Source organism: Halichoerus grypus, chromosome 2 (assembly GCF_964656455.1).
Source record: "Halichoerus grypus chromosome 2, mHalGry1.hap1.1, whole genome shotgun sequence".
NCBI classification, from domain to species: Eukaryota; Metazoa; Chordata; class Mammalia; order Carnivora; family Phocidae; genus Halichoerus; species Halichoerus grypus.
The window spans coordinates 48,227,808-48,232,086 of NC_135713.1; the positions used below are offsets into that span (position 1 = coordinate 48,227,808).

The 4,279-nt window shown below is 41.3% G+C and overlaps 1 non-coding gene across 1 annotated transcript; it reads left to right on the forward strand.

Moving 5' to 3' along the window:
- Window positions 1–1,463: 1,463 nt before the first annotated feature.
- Window positions 1,464–1,570, forward strand: LOC118538349 (U6 spliceosomal RNA). The gene has a single exon (XR_004918574.1). It is a non-coding gene; the product is annotated as a U6 spliceosomal RNA (small nuclear RNA).
- The last annotated feature ends 2,709 nt before the right edge of the window (window positions 1,571–4,279 follow it).

Sequence of the window (4,279 nt, forward strand, 5' to 3'; positions counted from 1 at the left end):
AATAGGAAATATGACCAAATCAGGGAGAGAGGATGGGAGCTCAGTGGAAGTTGAAGTTGAAACTTCAGGCAGGGATGGAGGGCTGGGATGGAGGGGCCTGATGGGGCATCCCAGCGCTGGGGGAGAGATGTAGGACCAAAGTAAGGATACCTGTGCTAAGGGCATCGATAAGAGGGATGTGCCTTACCAGGATGCCTAGGCCACCTTCACTTAGGGATTGTCTTTATTTGAAAAGTGGCATTGATTTCCAAGAATTGGTAAATAACAAATATATTCTTGAGCACATGCAGTCCCTTCCTTCCTCCCTCCTGTTTTTAATTCTCAAATACCCACAAAAGCTCATCTGAAACACCAGCAACTCCCTGTTTGAACACTAGTAGTGACCTTCGTACCAAAGCAGAAAAGTGCCAAAGCAATGCCTTTGATCCTGAGGTGATTAGAACAGGGCTTCTGTCCCCTTTTATCAGAGACAAGCTGATGAGACTAGGATAACACTCCTGTAGTGGGTAGTGAGAAATCCAGCTCTGGGCTGGGAGCTGCCCTTTATTTCCCCATGCCAAGACTTCTTGGCCCCACATTGCCTAGCATGGGAGACAGACTTATTGTTTTTGCTGTCTTTGACCTGCTGAGGCAGGACTCTTCCCAAGACAGGTTCAGAGAAGCATCCCTGTTTAGTAGTGTACTCAGAAGTCTCCATCCCTCCCCCCACTCCCCGGTCCATTTTTCTCCCTTTTCTATATTGCTCTGAGCCCTGGAAACTGCATCTTGGAAACCCCTCATCTTCTGGCTTCTTATAGAGTACAGCTTATGGGAGGCCCCAGTAGGACACAAGTAGGCTAGAAAAGATAGAGAGAGGGCAGAGCCTTATGACCTAGATTCCCTCCCTGCCAGGCTGCAGGCTGCCAGTGCCTTTCTCTACCAAAGGTCAGAGTGAGTTCAGGGCACTGGCCTTGTCCATTCAGGCACAGGGGTATTCACGGTCCCCTTATAGCTGCTACACTTGGATTGCTTCACCATCGTTTGTTGGCTTCCTTTAAATGTGTCCTTGCATTTAACAATCCCTTCATTAAGCTGTCTTCTAATGCCCCCATTTGAGTGTGCCATTCTTGTAGGACCTTGGAGGTTACGAGTAATGCAAGCTCCTACTTGGAAATCAGAAGACCTGGGCTACAGCTGAGAACCTATTACAAGTTGGCCACGTGACCTGAGCAAGTTGCTTCTGCTTGTTGGCCTTAGTTTCTTCATCTGTGAAATGGAGATGATGGTGAGACCATCTTTCAGTTATAATTCTGTTTCCACTAGGGGTGTAGTGGGCAGGGTTTGGAGGAAAATAAACATGATTTTGAATCCTGGTTTTTATACTTTCTAAATGTGTGGCCTTGGCCAAGTCTCTTGATCTCTTTGAATCTTGGTTTACATCTTCAGTAAAACATGGAAGGTGGCCCTTTCCTTGAAGTTGGGGGGTGCTCCCTTTGGCAGTGCATATACTAAAATTGGAATGATACAGAAGAGATTAGCATGGGCCATGTGCAAGAATGACATGCGAATTGAGGGGGAGGATTAAATAATACTGCGTGTTTGAAAGCAGCTAGAACAGCTCTCATCACACGAGAGGCATTCAATCCATGTTAGAACCTCTCACTTCTTTCCTGGCTTTCTTGAAGGGAAAATGCCTGAGCATGAGGCGAAAGAAGTTTGTTGGCTCTGGAGGTTTCCATTCTTTCCACATCTAATTCTGTTTATTTATATTTGCTTACATCTTAGCAAATCCAATTCATTTATTCCTTCCAATCTGTCTGTCCTTGAAGATTTTTCCCTGGAGCCATTCCTTCAAAAGGAGGGCAGGTCTGTGGATAGCTGGAGGGAGGGAACCAGAAGGAGCAGGTGGCAGATACTATGCCACTCAGCTACCCAGCCTTCTGACCAGGACAAGGATTTTTTTTCATAGCTCAGAGTTCTCTGGGACAGCTGACACGTACCAGGGACCTTATCTTTCTTCTTTATGCAGAAGTCACCATCATAAGTGAAGGATTGGGCCTCTAGTTTTTCATGGTAATCATTCATACCTAGATTTTAGGCCAAAAAGAGCTCTTGCTCAAACAAATCCATAGTCCTGTTCACCCCCAAACTTGCCATAAGTGATTTTGTAAAGACTTTTTAAAAAAGTATATGGAGTGGGACTCTTGAAATTTTTGCTGGAAGTTTCAGTATTTAAGTGCATGACCTGCCACAGATTGGTCTAGATGTGGACAAAGCTGTGAGTGAAAGAAACTTTATTAGTAGCTTCTTCCATTTACTCTCAGTGCCCTTTTTTTTCATTTTAGCATTTCAGTCTCCAAGTACTCAACATCCGTAACTGCCTGTAGTTGACCAGAGACCCCTTGCAGTCAAATAGACCCCCATAATTCTATCCCTATTGAATATATAAACTTATCTGTCTTATGTCTGTCAGTACACACTGAATGCTCTTATATGTATGATAACTTGATCCGTTCTTCTACCTGTCCATCCATTCATCCACCCACCCACCTTACCAGTCAATTGGCAAATACTGATTGGAGATGCACAAAATATGGTGGTAGACTTTCTTTAATAATTTTAAAAAGTGTGAGTCACAGTTCCAGACTTAAGAAATTTAGAGTGTATTGCAGGCCCCAAACAAGTAAAAAAGATAAAAAGGTCTCTCATAATACTAGTGCAAGCAAGGGCTAAGTGTCCAAGAGTGATAATAGACATTGTTGAGACTCAAAGAAGCAGCACAATGGGGCAGAGTAATAAGGACTGACTTTAGAGAAGATATGGGAATAGAGCCAGGCCTTGAAGGATGAGTAGAGTTTATGTGAATAGAAAGAAAGGGGAAGCTACCAGAGAAGGCAGGGGAAATGGGAAAATTTAGGAGATAGAATCCTAAAAGTAGACCTGTTTGGCTGGAGTAGAGCATTTGAGAAAGTAGCTGTGGTAAGTTTGGAAATGTTGGTTGAGACTGATTTCTGGAAAAGAGGCTGGAATGTGAAGCTGGGGAGCATAAGCATTTCCTACAGGTAATAAAGAGCTCCAAAACATTTTTCTAGCCAGGAAGAGGCATCTAGTAGAAGTCTGCAGATTGACTTTGAGTATGGAGTGTTTGCATTATCTATTGACTCACTGATTCACTGATTTCAGGCAACATGAGTTTAATGAGCTCTCCTAAGTGCTTAATTCAATGATCATAGCTGGACACTAGTTATTATGTCCTAGTTCCTTCAGAAATCAAAGGAGTCCTTGCTTTGGGGAGAGCTTCTTAATTCATCATGACCAAATAGTTAAACCGGAGAGAAAGAATACAAATAACCACTATAGTTAATTCCTTTTTTAAAAAAATATTTTTATTGTAAAATTAAAAACAGACACAGAAAGCCAAACCAAACAAATATGTGGCTTTGTGAATTATTATACGGTGAACACCCTTATAACTACCACCAAAATCAAGAAATAGAATTGCCAGCCAGCCCTATATCCCCTCCACATGCCCCATCCTAACAATCCCTTTCTACCTCCTGAAGGTCACCATTGTGACCTTTATAATAACAACTTCTTTGCATTTATTTATGGTTTTATCACTCAACTGTGTGCCCCTAAACCCCATAGTTTAGTCTTGCCCATATGCTTTTTAACTTGATATGCTTTTTAGGTCTCTTTTAATCTATGGTTTCCTCCCTCCACCTCTTTCTTTTCTTTATCTGGTGACAAATTTGGGTCTTTTAGCCTGTCAAGTTTCCTATAGTCAGATCTGCTGACTGCTCAGTCATGGTATAGTTCAATGTGCTCCTCTGTCTTCTGAATTTCCTGCAAATTGGGAGCTGCATCTAGAGGCTTGACCTGACACAGGTCTGATTCCTTTAACAAGGTTAAGGTGGTGTTATATCTTGTGTCTGGCTTATGTTTTTCTTTAATATTAGTTGAAGCAGATGCTCAATGTCTACATCCATTAATTCATTGGGATTTGAAAAATAGTATTATTTTAATTCTATATTTCCTTTTAATTATCACCTGGGATAATTTTATCAAAGAGACACTTCCCCTCATCTATTATTTTGTTACCCAGTACTACAATTCACATAGGATAGGTAGGATAAGGTTTGATTATTTACTTTTTATATCCAGTTTTCAAGATGACAATTGGATCATTGTTTCCTCAGAAGGTGACCAATTATTATTTTTTAAATATATGTCATAAACTCTCGAATTTGTTTATATTTATATTTGATGAGTTTCAATCTATCATAAAGCTTAGATCTTT